Source organism: Oryctolagus cuniculus, chromosome 2 (assembly GCF_051225735.1).
Source record: "Oryctolagus cuniculus isolate XC-2025 breed Fujian yellow rabbit chromosome 2, ASM5122573v1, whole genome shotgun sequence".
Lineage (NCBI taxonomy): Eukaryota > Metazoa > Chordata > Mammalia > Lagomorpha > Leporidae > Oryctolagus > Oryctolagus cuniculus.
The window spans coordinates 24,181,988-24,200,606 of record NC_142868.1 but is presented as its reverse complement, the minus strand read 5'-3'; the positions used below and the strand labels follow the sequence as shown (position 1 = coordinate 24,200,606).

Sequence of the window (18,619 nt, the reverse complement as noted above, 5' to 3'; positions counted from 1 at the left end):
GATCACCAAAAAATAGATGGAAAAATTATCAGTATCATTAACCATCAGTGAAATGTAATCTTAACCTACAATGAACTATCACCTTATCCTTGTCAGAATCGCTATTATCAAAAAAGAGAGCGAATAACAAATCCTGGCAAGAATTTGTAGAAAAGGGAACTCATACGCTATGAGTGGGAATGTAAAAAGAAAAAAAGAACTATAAATGGAACTGTTGTATCATATATCAGTCTAACTACTGGGTATAAACCCAAAAGATGTGAACTTATAACAACGTGTATCTGAACTACCATTTTTGAGGCAGCACTGTTCACAAATGGCCAAATCAATCCAGGTATCCATCATCAAATGAATAGATAAAATGTGGTGTATATACACAATGGAATATTATTAAATTGTGAAAGAGAATGACATTCTGTTATTTATAGAAAAATGAATGGAACTAGGAGGAATTATGTTGAGTCAAATAAACCAGAAACAGAGATGAATACCACATGTTCTCCCTTATATGTGGGAGCTAAAACTGAAAAAGAAAAAATAAACAGAAAAACTCAATGTAAACACAGATTGTTGTTTAGTACAGGCTAGAAAGGATGATAGAAATGAAAGGTGTTTTTGGATTGAAAAATAGGGGAAAATGGGTATGTTTTGTTAATTGTGATAAACATACTAAAATGAGATGTTAACAGAGTAAATGAGGTTAGGGTTTAATTGGAACTCTTTGTATAAACTACCTCACAATATTTGTTTTATAAATCTAAAACTATTGTGAAATTTAAATATTTTAATAGTTTCAAAACTAAAAAGACAAAATGTGGATACTACTTAGAAAAAAATTTTAATGGCATATTACTTGACACAAGCAAAAGCAAGCACTGTTAACATGGGCTTGTGGGACTTTTAGCGATCTCTCCGCCACGCTGCCCCTTGTGGTCCCTGTGCTCAGGTTCCATGGCCTCTTCTTTTCATTTAAGAGTGTACTTTCAGGGATCATTTCTACAGTTTGCCTCTTTTGGTTTTGAAAATGACAGGAAGGCTCCTGCCTTAGGGTCCTTGTCGCTGATACCCTTGGAATGCCTTCCCCGTATCTGCCTTGCTAGTTCCCTCTCCTCCTTCAAGTCTCTGCTCACAGATTGTTTCTCTATCTGGCCTTTCTTGACATCCTGCAGCATTCAGGGTTCAATCCTGAAAACACACAAAATTAAATGTTTAAGCAGGAAAGGATTTAAAACGTGGAAATACATTTAGAAAAAAATAACTTTTTTGAGTGACTGAGGGTGATGTTTTGGGAATGACTCCTAGAATTCATTTGGCAATACAATTACCTTTAGACATAGCTAGAATGGATGATTGATTCTTAGATGTCATAACCATGGTTGTCCTAAGAAAATAACAAAATCTTTAGGAAAATAGCCTGCCTCTCATTTCCATCTTAGAAAGTTCACTCAAATGCCTCAAATTGGTACATTCTTTTCTGCACCCAAAATCCTAATTTTAAGACTGCCAGGAAAACAGTTATAAGCTTTCAGCTGTGCAGAGGGGCACAAAAGAAGGTATAAATGGATGCTCTTCACCAATGGATTTAGGTAATCCAAAATTTTTTTAAAAATTCATCCTCAGGGCTGGCGCTGTGGCATAGCCAGTTAACCCGCCATCCACAGTGCCACCATCCCATATGGGTGCTAGTTTGAGTACTGGCTATTCCACTTCTGATCCAGCTCCCTGGTAATAGACTGGGAAAGCAGCAGAGGATGACCCAAGTCCTTGGGCCTCTGCACCCACATGAGAGACCTGGATGAAGTTCCTGGATCCTGACTTTGGCCGGACTCTGACCCATCCATGGCCATTGTGGCCATGGGGGAGTTAATCAGCAGGTGAAGTTCTCTCTCCCTCCTTTTCTCTCTCTCCCTCTCCCTCTCCCTCTCTCTCTCCCTCTCCCTCTCCCTCTCCCTCTCCCTCTCTCTCTCCTCCTATCAAATAAATACAATAAATCTTTTGAAAAACTATACCACCCAAAGTTCAATTATATTTTTCTGTATTTTTCCTAAGGACTATTTTTCATCTTCTGTTTTTTTTTTCCATTGGATTTTGTTTTATTTTTGTTTCATCTGTAATCTAGACTTTTAAAAATGTAAGTAATATATATATATATAATAAATACTTGCTGAGTGCATATGTATAATTCTGAAGGAACTTTTAATTCCACTGTAATACTCTGGCTCCCCTATCAGAAGCAAATACTATTAATAATACTAACACTTATCTTTTTCTAGAGTATTACATGCGCAATAAATTACCTTTCTTAGATCAAGTCTTATATTAATCAAAAGATAGCATTCCAGGGCTGGCATCATGGAATAGTGGGTAAAGCAGTTGCCTGTGATATTGGCATCCCATATGGGTGCCAGTTTGATTCCCAGCTGCTCCACTTCCAATCCAGCTCTGCTAATGGCTTGGAAAAGCATTTGAAGATGATCGAAATACTTGGGCCCCTGCACCCATTTGGGAGATTCAGGGGACTCCTGGCTTTGGCCTGTTCCAGCCCCGGCCATTGCAGGATTTAGGAAGTGAACCAGTGGATCAAAAGTTTGTCTCTGTCTCTTCCTTTCTCTGTGTAATCATGACTTTCAAAAAATAAATAAATCTCTTTTTTAAAAAGAATACTGTTTGTAGATTTTATTTGTTTCCCTTTTTCTGTGCTCAATAAATTATAGGAGAATTCATTACACATTTTCTCTGGCATGTATACAACTAGCCCTTGCCTGGACATTTCCTTCTTGCCCTGCAACAAATCACCCTGGTTTTCCATTCATTAATCTTCACAAAAGATCCATTCCAGCTCCTCTGTCTCCTAAAATTTATTATTGCCTCTTAAGCCATTTTCTACACATTTGAATCTCTCCAAAAGATAAGGAGAACAGACTGCCAATACCCCAAGATGATACATGCAAATTTGTAACAGATAAAGGCCAAAGAGCCCAAACCCAGAGCTAATGTGTGTTTTCTGATAGCATGTGAATTGTGGCTGATTCCCATTCTGCATGTGAGTGCATTAATAATATTTGCAAGGCTTTATGAAACCAGAGGGGCAAACATTTTTTTTTGGCAAGCTCTGCATCATGTTACTAAAACATCTCCTGGCGTCTTTCATAAGTATAAGCCCTGTGATTCCTTGAATCTTGGATAGTGGTAGAATTAGGGTAGAACAAAAGGAAACTACACTGTATTTTAATCCAAATGAGAGTCATTGAAAAAGACGGTTTTCAAGATAGCAGTAAATGAAAGGATGGAAAGAAAAATAGAATATAGAAAGTGAGATATCCTGAAAAAGTAATTCAAATTTTTAACAAACTCATTTCCATTTCTTAGTCAGGGAATTCTAATAGAAAAGACAGATACTACCTGGACATTCATTGAAATTTTGCAGTTCAGTAAAGTTTCCCACTTTGCACACTTTTAAAATTTACTTTCAATTTCAAATGTTTCCTGGGTTCCAGGGAAGCCATTGCTGAGCAGTAGTATGCCCCTATAGGGCATATTTTTTCAGTGTCTGGATATATTGTGCTTTTCCCTAATACATTGCACCTGCCAAATCACCATTAATTTTTCTTTATTTTAAAAAGTTTTTTTTTTTTATTTATTTGAAAGTCAGAGTTACAGAGACAGAAGGAGAGACAGAGAGAATCTTCTATTCTCTGGATCACTCTCCATATGGCTGTAATGTCCAGGGCTGGACCAGGCCTAAGCCAGAAGCCAGAAGCTTCATCTGATCTCCCACAAGGGTAGCAGGGGTCCAGACACTTGGGCCATCTTCTGCTGCTTTTCCTAGGTCACTAGTAGGCAATGAATTGGAATTCGAATGACTGAGAATCAAACTGGCATCCATATGATAGTCAGGGTCACAGAGGACGGCTTTATTGGCTGTGCCACAATGCGGGCTCCCACTCCTCCTTAATTTAGCTGAAATAATAAATAATATTTCTTATGAATAAAAATATAATTTTAAATAATTGTAAAATAACATCACTTGTTTTACATTTAAGTTTTCTTTGATATACTTTGACATAATTTCTCTGCCCTTGATTACTTTCTATGTATTCTTTCAAAATAAAAGACTAGAGGGGCTGGCGCTGTGGCATAGTAGGTAAATCTGCCACCTGCAGTACCGGCATCCCATGTGGGCAAGGGCTCAAGTCCTAGCTGCTCCACTTCCAACCTCAGGCTATGGCCTGGGAAAGCAGTAGAAGATGGCCCAAGTCCTTGGGCCCCTGCACCTGTGTAGGAGACCCAGAGGAAGCTCCTAGGTCCTGGCTTTGGATCAGCTCAGCTCCGTCTGTTCTAGCCATCTGGAGAGTGAACCAGCAGATGAAGACCTCTCTCTCTCTCTCTCTCTCTCTCTCTCAGTGGATGGAAGACCTCTCTCTCTCTCTCTCTCTGTAACCCTTTCAAATAAATATAATAAATCTTTTAAAAAGTTTAGATAATTCTGTGTTTTTTGAAAAAAATTTCCATTTCACTCTTTTCTTTAAAAGATCTAAATATTTTAAAATATTTCTTTAAAAATCTAAATCACCATCAAATTATAAGAGAACATTGGATAAACCCTGCAATATATAGGCACAGGCAAAGACTTCTTGGAAAAGACCCCAGAGGCACAGGCAGTCAAAGCCAAAATTGACACTTGGGATTACATCAAATTGAGAAGCTTCTGTATTGCAAAAGAAACAGGAAAGTGAAGAGGCAACCGACAGAATGGGAAAAAATATGTGCAAACTATGCAACAGATAAAGGATTAATAACCAGAATCTACAAAGAGATCAAGAAACTCCACAACAACAAAACAAACAACCGACTTAAGAGATGGACCAAGGACCTAAATAAACATTTTTCAAAAGAGGAAAGCCAAATGGCCAACAGACACATGAAAAATGTTGAGGATCACTAGCCATTGGGGAAATGCAAATCAAAACCACAATGAAGTTTCATCTCACCCCAGATAGAATGGCTCACATAGATGCTGGCGAGGATGTGGAGAAAAAGGTACACTAACCCACTGTTGGTGGCAATGCAGACTGGTAAAGCCACTATGGAACTCAGTTTGGATATTTCTCAGAAACCTGAATATAACCCTTCCATACAACCCAGCGATACCACTCCTTGAAATTTACCCAAAGGAAATTAAATTAACAAATAAAAGAGCTGTCTGCACCTCAGTGTTTGTTGCAGCTCAATTTATAATAGCTAAGACATGGAATCAACCTAAATGCCCAGTAAAAAAAAATCCAGCAGTAAAAAAAAAATTGAAATCTGGTCATTTGCAACAAAATGGAGGAATCTGGAAAACATTATGCTGAGTGAAATAAGCCAGTCCCAAAGGGACAAATATCATATGTTCTCCCTGAGCAGTGACAACTAACCGAGCATCAAAAAGGAAACCTGTTGAAGCAATGATTTGATCAGCCTTTGTCCTGTTAATGAACAACTTAATAGCTTATTCCTTTTAGTATTTTTTTGTTCTACTTAATACCATTGGTTGAACTCTTTAATTAACATACAATTATTCTTAGGTGTTTCAATTTAACTGAAAAGTGATCCCTGTTAACTATAAGAGTGAGAATAAGAGACGTTAGAGATATACAGTTCAGCACATGCTCAATCGGACTTGCCCCTAATGGTAGAGTTAGAAACATGCCAGGGGATTCCAATTCAATCCCATCAAGGTGGCATGTACCAATGCCATCTCACTAGTCCAAGTGATCAATTTCTGTTCACAATTGATCATAATGTTAGGATAAAGAGTCAAAGAGATCACATAAAGAAGACTAGTGTCTGCTAATACTAACTGATAGAATTAAAAAGGAGAGAACAATCCAACATGGGAAGTGGGATACACAGCAGACTCATATAATGGCAGATGTTCTAATCAGCACTCTGGCCTCAGAATCAGCCCTGAAGGTATTCGGGTCTGGCTAAAAAGCCCATGAGATTTCAGGCATGGAAAGCCAAGACACTCTGGGAAAAAAAAAAAAAAAAAAAAAAAAAAAAAAAAAAAAAACAACAACAACAACAACAACAAAAATACCTAAATGAAAGATCTCTGTGAGTGAGATCCCAGTGGTAAGAACAGGCCACCACCAAAGAAGGAGGTATCTTTCTCTTTCTCTGAAGGGAGGAGAGAACTTCCACTTTGACTATGAACTTGTCTAAATAAGATTGGAGTTGGTGAACTCAAAAGGCTTCCACAGCCTTGGCAACTCATGACAAGAGCCTAGGGTGACTATTGACGCCATAAACAAGAGTGTCAATTGTTAAATCAACAACAGGAGTCACTGTGCACTTACTCCCCATGTAGGATCTCTGTCCTTAATGTAGTAATGGTCTAACTAGTACTCAAGCAGTACTTTATACTTTGTGTTTCTGTGTGGGTGCAAACTGTTGAAATCTTTACTTAGTATATACTAAATTGATCTTCTGTGTATAAAGATAATTGAAAATGAATCTTGATGTGAATGGGATGGGAGAGGAAGCGGGAGATGGGAGGGTTGCGGGTGGGGGGAGGTTATGGGGGGAAAAGCCACTATAATCCAAAAGTTGTACTTCGGAAATTTATATTTATTAAATAGAAGTTTAAAAAGTAATAAAATAAAGTTATAAAATTGAAAAAAAGAAAATAAAATGAATTGCCTATTTTGGCAGAAGAACAATGTCTTCTTACATCTAGCATTACAACAGGAGTACTTAATGAAATAATGCACTATATTTCTGTCATGGATATCTTTCCTCCTTATATGTCATTGAATTTGTATCATTGTTTACATCTTTAAAAATCTACCTGTGCTTATATTTAAATATAGAGCCAAATGTGTCCCTCTATGTGACTGTGACACTCAACGATCAACAGGAGTCTCTTTTTCTAGAGAAGCCATCTTGTAATTCCACTGAAGGCAGAGACAGTTGAAATACTGGATCTTCTGCTCCCCGTATTACAGGGCGATGGGAGAAGGGAGAGATGTCAGGCTACTGAATGAAGCTCTTATGCCTGTTCAGGATCTCTTTTCTCACAGACTCTGCAGAAATCAACAATGGAGGTAAAGATCCCACCTCAGTTAATTCTAAGCTCAAGCAAGACAAATGTTGGACAGATTTGAACTTTAATATCAGTGTTAAGCATTATTATTATTATTAATAAGAATATTATTATGACTCCTCATACCTATGCTGTTCCAGAGTTAAACCTTACCCATCTGAAAACTAGGACTTTTTTTTTTCAGGTTAAGTAAGCTAGAAACACTCAGAAACTGGTATAGCAAACTTGCATTTATCTACTTCTTTCTACTTACATATTATCTTCATTTCTTCAATCCCTCTGATCTTTAATTAAAATTTTGATTATTATACAAAAATTAAAAATATTTGTGACTTAGTTTCAAGCAATTAGAAAGAACAACATCCACTAATTTTACTGTTTTGTAATAATATAAAATTATAATTTTAAAACCTCATTCCACTTCATCAATTGTATATGCATTTACTAACTCTGCTATAAATTATTTTAAATAGGAAAATAGTTGCAAAGAAATATTTCCATATAGACTCAGCACTAACCTCAAATTAACATGAGGTTGAAGTATTTATTTACTTATAAAGTAGGAAATTGCAAAGTATTTGCTTTATTAAGAAATAGTCATCAGTTTTGAATTTAATAGAGTGTCTTATACATACAGTCCTGTTAAATCTCAATAGTCAAGAGGATGTGTGACAATTATTTCAAGCTAAAATGATATTAGTTCTCTAACATTATCAGTCTTTACCAGCAATAACAACACATGTTGGAAACATCAGCTCTCAGAACACCTAAAATTCACTGTGCAGAAGGTTATATATATATATATATATATATATATATATATATATAATGGTATAGATTGAAGTATTGCTAAACACTTTTGGATTTTTGTAACCAACTGTCCCTATATTGAATACATTTTAAATTCTACTTTTCAAATAGTTCATTGCTTTATTCTTCATGGAAGATATCTGACAATGATAGTTCATTACAATGGAAGTTGACAACAGTGGTAATATAATAATCTCAACTTTTTGAAATGCTTTCTGAATCAAATATTTTGAGTCCAATTTTTAAAATTTACTTTAAAATTGGTTTTATCCCACAATCCCAAAGCCATGACATTTCCATATGCTGTTTAATTCCTGTTTTACTCTTACATGGCAGACCCTGGTTTTTAGGAGATGATATACATGCTTGAACCCTGCTGAGAAGTACCTGGGAAATATAGGTTTGTGTGTAGTGTGTGGTTATTTAAAATTCTGATTTGTAAATGAAACACTCATACATAATGTGGGAAATTCACAAAATGTAGCCAAGTTGTTAAAATACAAATTAGAACATTAATAAACCCTGATGACAGATATCTACTACGTGGTCTATACATAAAAGTATAAGCAATGCAGTCACTTAGGTAACTTGTTAACGATACATACTCATTTACCTTAACAGGGCTGAATCTCTGAAGTTATCCTTTAGGTGCAATGTTTAGCATATGAGGCAGGATAATCTAACATATATTTTAGGTTGAGAGCAAGGGCTCTCAAATTCAACTGTCATCTATCCCTCAGATATTGTGAAAATTTATGTCTTTTAATCCAGAGATTTCAAAACAATAGGTAAGATGTGATTTCAGTCATCTCAATTTTTATAAACATTATGAGGATGCAGTCTGATAGTGCTGATGCAGGTATAAGCTCATGATATTCTGCTGAAGACATGTATAATGCTCAAGTGACAGGAGTGGGCGTTGTGGTTCCACAGGTGATATCAGAATGCTTCATCGCGGCCTAGCACCTCCACTTCTGATAACGTTCCCACTGATGCATCCTCTGACACAGAGACAATGGCTCAAATGACTGAATATCTTCCACGTGAGAGACTCGGACTGAATTCTGGTATTGTCCTGCCCTGACCCCAGCTGTTGAGGGAATTTGTGGAATGAGCTAGTGGAGGGAAGCTCTCTCTCTTCAATGCTCTATACCTCTGCCTTTCAAATGAACAAATAAATAAACATTTTAAAAAGTACGTGTTAATAAATATCAAAAATTACTTGAATTTGACACACAATTTAAAATGTCCCCTGTCAGCTTCATGGATGTCATGAAGTAAAAAATCTACTGTAGATACACAAAAAGTAGAAAATATTATTCAAGACATATCACTGCATATAATGATTATTCCACATAGGAATGCAGCAAGAAAGAGATAAACATTGTCTACAGAAAACCAGAAAAAAAAAAATAAAAAGCATGGTGTTAGTTCAGTCCTTACTTATCAATAAGTACCTTGAATGTAAATGAATTAAATTATCCAATAAAAAGACAAACAGTAAATGAATGGATTAGAAAACAAGATGCAGCTACACATTACCAACAAGAGATTGACTTTACTTTTAAAGACACAGATAAACTGGAAATGAGGAGAGGGAAAAAAGACTTGGGATACACGTTGAAGCGCAGTGAGTTAGGCTGCCTCCTGCCACACCTGCTTCCCATATCCAAGTCCCAGTCATTATTTCTGATCCATCTCCATGCTGATATGTGTGAAAGGCAGTGTCATATGATTCTAGTATTTGAATCCCTGCCACCCATGTAGGAGACCTGGGTGGAGTTCCAGACTCCTAAGTTTGGTCTAGCCCAACCACAGCTGTTGTGGTCATTTGGGTCCTTCATCCAGAGGATAGAACATCACCTTCTCTCTCTGTCTTTCCTTCTCTGTCACTCTGCCTTTCAATAACATATAATGAATCTTAACAAAAAAGATATGCTGTATAAATGGAATCTAAGAGACAGCAGGCCTAGTGATACTTATAACAGACAAAATGGGTATTAAGTCAGAGACTGTACAAGAGACAGAGAAGGGTATTGTATAGTAACAATGAATTCATTCATCAGGAGTATAATAAGAGTAAATATTTGTACCAAAGAGTGGAATATCTAAATATGTAAAACAAATATTAATAGATCAGAAGAGTGAGATGGTGTGAAATATAATAATAGTTCAATATACCACACTCCATAATGGGCAGCTCATTCAGATAGAAAATCCATAAGGAAACAATGGACTTGAATAGCACTTGATGTGAAATAGTCTAACAGACGTATTAAGAAAGTTCCATACAATGACAATGCGATACACATTCTTTTTTTTTTTCCAGGCAGAGTTAGACAGTGAGAGAGAGAGAGAGAGACAGAGAGAGTTATAGATAGTGAGAGAGACAGAGAGAGAAAGGTCTTCCTTCCATTGGTTCACCCCCCAAATGGCCGCTGCGGCCAGCATGCTGCACTGATCCGAAGAAACATGTGCCAGTGTAGATCATGTTAGGCCAGAAAACAGGTATCAGTTATTTAAAGCGACTGACATAATAGCAAGTATTTTTTCTGACCTTAGTGTTATAAAACAAGAAATCAGTAACAGGAAGAATTTCAGAAAATTCACTATCCTTGTTAACAACAAATGAATCAATGAAGAAATTTAAAAAAAAAATAAAAATGTATTTAAATAGTGATCGACATTTTATATAATTGTGAAGATACATATATTCTATATAGAAACACCTGGGTTCAATAGCCGGCTCCATTTCCCAATGCTCCCTGCCAATGCAGACTCTGAGAGGTGTTGGTGATGTCTCAAGTACTGCATGTATCACATGTGGGAGATATGGATTGAGTCTCTGTCTCTTGACTATATGCTTGTCTCAGCCTCAGCTGTTGTGGGTGTTGACAGAAATTGATTATCTCATGAAGTCTCTAGAGTGACCAAAACACTGTGTCCTTGGCTATACTTTCCATTTCTGAAGGAACATATAAGAAAGCAGAACAATGGGCAGCTTGTTCTAATGTGTGTGTGTAAGAGTAATAACAAAATATTCTTCTGGGTAGGTAGACAGGCACCAAGGGGCCCTTCCCAACCATCCAGAGCTGAGTCTTAGAGGACCTGAGAAAAGTCAAGCAGCCAGCTTCTGTGAAGGTATTGATGTCATGTATAGTCTTAGTAATCAAGGTATATCTGTGCTATTAAAACTGATCTAGGTAACAAGCATTCTTGCATCTTGGGGAATTTCATGTGTTTTCTGATTACTTTACCAAGTTAACCAATCAAAGCCATCCCTCTCCTGGACCAATCATGAGAACTTCCCCCTTTACTGCCTATTGAAAAAAGAAATTGTGGCCAGCACCATGGCTCACTTGGTTAATCCTCTGCCTTCGGTGCTAGCATAGTCCTCTTCCAGTCCAGCTCTCGGCTGTTGCCCGGGAAGGCAGTGGAGGATGGCCCAAGTGCTGGGGCCCCTGCACTCAAATGGCAGACCAGGAAGAAGCACCTGGCTCCTGGCTTCGGATCGGCGTAGCTCCGGCCGTGGTGGCCATTTTGGGAATGAACCAATGGAAGGAAGACGTTTCTCTGTCTCTCTCTCTCACTGTCTATAACTAACTCTACCTTTCAAATAAATTAAAAAAAATTATAGACAATCAGCTCTCAAAGATTCCGTTCTTCAGGGAGCCGTCTTGGCGCTGCCTGGATTTTTTTTTCTCTTTTATTTTCTCTACTTTTTTCAGTAAACTATTTCTGTTTTACACACTTCTTGTCCACGTGCCTCCTTTTTATCCATGTTCCTCATTCTTTGTGGATGTGACATGAACCCAATAAAGGAAAAATAATTGTAATAACCACAGACTCCTGCAATATCAGAACTTACTGTGCATGCAGAGAAAGTACTGCATGTCAGAGAGCAAAAATTCAAAATCAGTCTGAACTGAATGTCAATCCTACTGTCACTCTTACATATAACACTTAATTTCCCAGTATGTTTCTTCAACTTACAAAGATATATACTACAATATAACATCAGAGTGTTATTGTGAAGGTTAATTGTATTAAGTGACAGTATATTTCTTACATGGTAGAATTGCCAAGTATGTTATTAATACCTCCTTTCTCCCTGTATTGTACACAGGAAAAATAATAAAAAGAAGGAGTCATACTTCTTTCTCAGTTTGAAAGTATTAAGTATCTGGTGAGGAAAGATGCCAAGAGATTTTCATTGAGGTTTTGAAAGACCTTCTTCAGAAGTCTCTGGAGAAGATAGCAAAGATACTTACTTGTTACGAACCTGAAAATAAATATAATTTGTATGATGTGTTTCCTAAGATTCTGGTATTTTATGAACACATTGCCAGTAGAAAGTTCACTTTTGTGTGAGTAAATACTTACGGTCAGCATTTTGATTCATAATGATACAGTAAAAATTCTGAGAGGAAAGAAATGGCTTTATTCTGCCTAATATCATCTCCTAGAGTTGCCTAAGAATGTTGCAAAAACATAGACTACAGCAGCCTGAAATTGACAAGTGTCCAAGAAATGCAATGACCCACTACCCCTGAATCACTAACTATGGTAAGGCTCTGTGGACCAAGTGCCACATTCTGAGACAAATGTTTTTTGCTTATCACAGGAATAAGAACTGATTTAGGGGCCAACATTGTGACATAGTGGCTTAAACTGCCACCTGTGATGCTGACATCCCATATGGGCATAGGTTGATTTCTCAGTTACTCCTCTTTCAATCTAGCTCCCTGCTAATGCCCCTGGGACAGCAGTAGAGGCTAACCCAAGTTCTTGGGTTCCTGTATCTATATGGGAGAACTGAAAGAAGATCCTGGCTCCTGGCTTCAGTTCAGCCCAGCCCTAGCAGTTGTGGCCATTTGGGAAATGAACCAGTGGATCAGAAGATCTCTCTCTTTCTCTTTCTCTGCTTCTCCCTCTGTAACTTTCCCTTTCAAAATAAATAAATATTTTTTAAAGATCCAGTTTAGTTGTATTCACAGTATAACATAAAGACAACAAATGGATAGTCTGAGACTATCAACTCAAGGTAACACAAAATATCTGAGCAGAGAAGTGCTCAAAAGGTCACTCTCAGAAATAAATCTTTCAGAAATTCCAAATTGGCTTTCTTTCAGCCTCTATTTTTTATTATGGGAAAGATGGTTCATTTTCTATATCCTCACTTATTCTTGGCCATTGCCATTATTCTTGTATACTCTCACTTTTCTGCCAACAGTGGATTTGATCCTCTGATTTCCAATGGAAAGTAAGCGAGTGAAATTGAGTGGTGACACACTCTAGAACTAGCCATAGGAAGTCTGCTTTAATCAATGTAAGGCACTTCCACAAGAAGTCAAAGAACACTTTCCCATTTCTGATATTTTGGTGTTTACACATCTGGAGGGTTTTTTGCCCTTTGAGGTAGTCCTCCCTGTATGCTATAAAGAGGCTACATGAAGAAGAATGTCTTAAGAGGATAAATTAAAATCTCATTCTTCAACCTTAAGTCCAGTGGTTCTACTATTGTTACGAAGAAATATTATCAATTGTCTTCGGTCAAAACGAAGGATGTGAGGTAAAATACTAGAAACTAAAATATCTGCAACCACAGACAATTAGTTGTACTGGAAGGAGAAGAAATGAGTTTCCAGGAATACTCACACATATTTCTGTTGCTGAAAGCTTTAATTTAGCAATGGATAAATGACAAAATATTTTCATTTTGTTCTGTTCAGAAAAGGAAATAAGAAACATGCTAAAACGGATAAGCAGATAATATAATAGATTCCTGGTAAAAATCAGAATGCCCAGGGTCAGGAAATGCTACTTATCTGTGAAATCTGAGGTAGGTTTGCTGTATGAGATCAGACTTTTTCTAACAGAAATAAAAAAAAAATCATAGTATAAATATGGGATTTGGGGAATTGAATACCAGAATCTGTAGATCAGTTGGCTTTTCAATAGTGTCAGCAATGTGAATGAAAATACGTCCCATTAGCCTCAAGCTAAATGGGTTTCCCTGTGAACAAGAACAAATGTGAAATCTGATGCTACCCCAGAAATTTCTGGAAGGTAAAGACAGGAACTGAAAACACTTTGAAATTATTCCCTGCATGGCAAAGGCACATTTCAGCCTCCAACAAAAGATTAGCTCTCTGTTTTAAGGGCATTAATAAATAATGGAATAGACAGTAATATATCAAATAAGAAATGATACAAAAGTCGTTGAATATTCTGTTCCCCATAATACAGATTGGTTCCAATGTTTGCAAAATGAATGCAAGGCAGGGTAAGTGCTTCAGTTCTTTAACAACTTAACTTGGTACATATTTTTTTGAATCTATACAGGACTAAAAATTGTAGAAAATTAGACTCCAGTGTCCTGTGAAAATCTGTAGCACCCTATGAAGATTCTTGTTGAGGTACCTTGTGAATTTCACTGAATATTATAAACTGTTGCATATATAAAAGTAATGGTGAAAACAAAATAATATTCCCCTAAAGATGTCTATATCCAGTTTCCTGGAATTTGAACATTATCTTACATGGAAAAGGGAAATACGCTGGCAGATGTAACTAACTTTGCTAATCAGCTGACATAAAAAGAGGGAAATTAAAGCAGGTGTTTAAAACAGCAAGGAAAATATCCCTTCAGACACCCATATTGCATCTCAGAAGGCCTGTTAACATGTACCCTGAGAAGCTTCAGGTGATGCCTCAAATACCTGGATCTCTGCCACTCACATGGGAGCTCCAGACTGAATTTCAGTTTCCTGGGTTTGACCTGCCCTAGCCCTGACTGTTGCACACATTTGGGGATTGAATCAGTAGATGGAAGATCTCTCTATGTCTCTCTGTCTCCCTTCGTTATGTCTCTGATTCTCTCTCCTTCTCACTCTCTTTCTACTTTTAAAGTAAGTGAAAATCAATAAATAATAATTCAAAAACAGAAAGATCAACATAGATTATGCAGCTGGGCCCAATTTGCCCAGTGGTTCTTAAATGTAGAAGATAGCAGAATAGAATTTCAGAGTAAAGTGATGGCAAAATGACTCAATCTGTTGTTGCTGGCTTTGAGATCAAGGAAGGGCCGCGAAACAAGTATGTAGGCAGCCTCCCAAAATGGGAAAAAAATTAGGAAGTATCTTCAAGAGCCTGTACGAAGATAACAGCCTTGTTTATACTTTGATTTTTGTCCAGAGAAATTCATGTCAGATTTCTGACACATAGCACTGTAAAAAAATATATTTGCTTTATGTTAAGCCACAAAGGTTATGGTAATTTGTTCTAACAAATTGACACAGCAATAGGAAACTCATATGGAACAAAGACCTTATGTGTGGTTGATTTATTTGTCACATGTTTGCTTAGAAGTGATAAATTACATTGCACCTATCCTAAATCAGAGGTGAACCCGTAGAAGTCAGGAATGAGTTTTATTTCTTTAAATGTACCCCTTCTATACATTCATTTATTTAGTCTACCAATCAATCAATTTGTCAGCAGTAAATCTGCTGAGCATCTTCTGGGTATGTGCCAGGATTTATGGACCATATTCTAGACACAGAACAAAAAAAAATATTTTTGAGGTGAGATTTTATCTCTTTCTTTAAACTATTGAGAAATTGTTCTCATAAATTTAGTCCAAAACAGTATACAGGTAAAAAGCAAAGTTAACATCTTAAGTGCATATGGCAGGGCAGGTTGAAAGGCAATTCTGCCTTGTTCTTCTCCAAGCTGTCATTCCAGGATCCAGGTCTCCTCCAATCTGTGACGATATCACCCATGCGTTTCACATTTCCAAGTGCAGGACTAAGAGAAACCGTGGCAGTTCCAGTTCAAGTACTAAAAGTCTTACACATAACTCTGGGATAGTAGAACAGATCAGCAAAGTGGCCATAACTAAACAAGGAAGGAAATATAATCTTCCTGTATATCCTAGGGGAAATTGGATTTTGGAGTTTGTGGTAGTTATTTACTATAGTCTTTTCTTGTCGATTAAATTTTCTATTTTTCTAATACATGAAATATAGTCACTCCCTCCTTATGTTGGAAAGCCTAAAGTCAATGCATTTACTGAACTCTGCTCAAATCGAGGATCTGAAATATTGTTCAGTCCTCTTCACTTTAGGCAACGGTCCTTGAACAAAGTAAAGCAGATCTATCCTTATTCCCTACCAAATAGTGGAAATGCTGTAGTTTAATTACCATAAAATACTTAAATTTGAATGGAGTATGAAGGAAGACAATTCTGTTCACATGTTACTTATTGTTTAAAATCTCTGGCATTGTTTTGAGTAAGTCACAGCTGGAACTCCAGACATCAAATATATTAACCTATATGATAATGTTAAATAGTACAGCTATTGTGAACCTAAGTAAGATTATGGATGCTTTAAAAACTTCCAGATGGGCTTAGCATAAATAAGATTTTTCTCTACCTGTTTTAATTCATTTTAATTAGTTCTGTTATAGTACATCTGGTAGCATAAAGTCAGTAATATTCACATAAAACAAATATCTATGAACAAAGCTCATTAATGCTACAGTTAATATATAAGACTTAATTTAAAATCACCGTTTATAAATGGAATCAATGCAAATTGAGCTAGCCAAATAATTTTATAAATTTCATAGATTAGAATTATTTCTAAAAAAGTACCATGATTTAAAGAGTAGCCTGATGCTGGCCACTTAAAAATGTTCTTCTTTTCTAAAAAATCTTTTTTAAAAATTTTATTTATTTACTTGAGAGGTAGAATTACAGACAGTGAGAGTAAGAGAGAGAGAAAAGGTCTTCTATCTGCTTGTCCACTCTCTAAATGGCTGCAACGGTCAAAGCTGAGTCAATCCAAAGCCAGGAGCCAGGAGTTTCTTCCAGGTCTCCCATGCAGGTGCAAGGGCCCAACCGCTTGGCCCATCTTCTACTGCTTTCCCAGGACAAAACAGAGAGCTGGATCGGAAGAGGAGCAGCCAGGACTAGATTAGGTGTCCATATAAAATGCTGGTGATGCAGGTGAAGGATTAACCTATTGTGCCACAGCGCTGGCTCCAAGATGATTATAAAGTGGTATTAAAGAGAAGACTATACTTGTTAGTGGATTTAGTTTATAACAAAATATTGTGAAATTTTATTAGGATTTTGTGTAATTTATATGTTGAAATATTTTTATTACAACTAGACACTATGAATAAAAATTTCATATAAATAATATAGTTATTATATGATAGTGAATATCAAAGAGATTTGAAAATGACAGTGTAGTATGTTTATATAGTGGAAATTCTCATTCAATGGTTTTATTTTTGTGTCCCCTCTTATTCCTAACATTTTTGTCATTTAAACGTTAAAGGTTCTTATGGTATTGTGCCTCAGGCATGATTTTATGGTTTATAAATAAATGATGTCCAGCCTAAAGTGAACTATTGGTTAGTGAAGGAGAGATGATAAACCTTTTCAACTTCTGAAAGTACTGGCAGCCAACAAAATATACATTGGTTTAAAAAATAGCCCTGGAGGCAGAATAATTGCTCCATAATGAAACATGTAGTTTTTAAGAATAATGTTTAGTTATTAAAAATATTTACTATTTTTGTCAAATAAAGTGGTAATTATCAAAATAAGTACTTTTGCCACTACTTCGCATCAAGTACAAAGGCAATGATAAAAAATATTTTAAAACAATTCAAAAATATACTATGTAAAGTTATTGTATTGTGTAAAATATAAGTTAAACATTACATAACATTAGGAATTGAGCAGTGTGATACTTTCTGGATATAGTGAACCTTTGCCATCTCTATAGCTTTGTTCCAATTATTGTAGTGGAGATTCAGAGTGACTCAGTGAATTTAACCTCCGTTTCTTGAATTCAGTGCTTTGTGAACATACAAATCACAGGAAGGGTGTGATGAGATCATTTAAATATAAAACGCAGTGCTCTAGCTTTTTGGGGGTTTTGGCTGATTGCAGTTACAGGGTTTGGTTTTTTCAAAATATTCTCTAGTTTTCTCAACTTGTCATTCATTTTTTTAAAATAAAATTTTTATTTATGTATGTATTTATTTTTATCTATTTATTTTACTTACTTGAGAGGTAGAGAGAGATTCTATTTCCTAATTCACTCCCCGCATGACTAAGGTTGAGCCAGGATGAGGCCAAGAGTTGGAAAATTGATCCAGATATCTCACACAGGTAGCAGTGACCCCAAACACGTGAATCATCATCCTCCCATGGTCCATAATAGCAGAACACTGGTATTGGGGTTGGAACTTGGAACTGGTTCTCAAATTCAGGCACTGTGAAGCAAGATGCAGTCATCACGATGCACATCTTAGCTAGGCAAACGCAACGCCCACAAAATCACTTTCAAACTATAAAGTCAATGAATTTTCCAAAGTGAATTAGCCCCCAGGTTTATCTATTTAGATTTTTTTGTGGTTTCTGTTTTCTGGATATCAGGTCAGTAAACCAGGTGACAAATTAATAAAAAAAAATAAAGTACAGCTCAGTCATCAAAACATTCTGAAACCAAGATTACACATCAAATATCTATATATAAGCTTACATATTTCTTTAGTAATTTCTACCATTCCCTCTAACTACTTTGTTTGAAATTGTTCTTTGCTTGACCTGTAATATTTCTTAACTTTGAATGATCTTTTTCTTTTATTTTTTACTGCCTGTTCTCAATACTCTATAGAATAATATAATAATAAAAATGT

The 18,619-nt window shown here is 36.3% G+C and overlaps 1 pseudogene; it reads left to right on the top strand.

Moving 5' to 3' along the window:
- Positions 1–971: 971 nt before the first annotated feature.
- Positions 972–1,051, top strand: LOC149127707 (small nucleolar RNA U3; annotated as a pseudogene).
- The last annotated feature ends 17,568 nt before the right edge of the window (positions 1,052–18,619 follow it).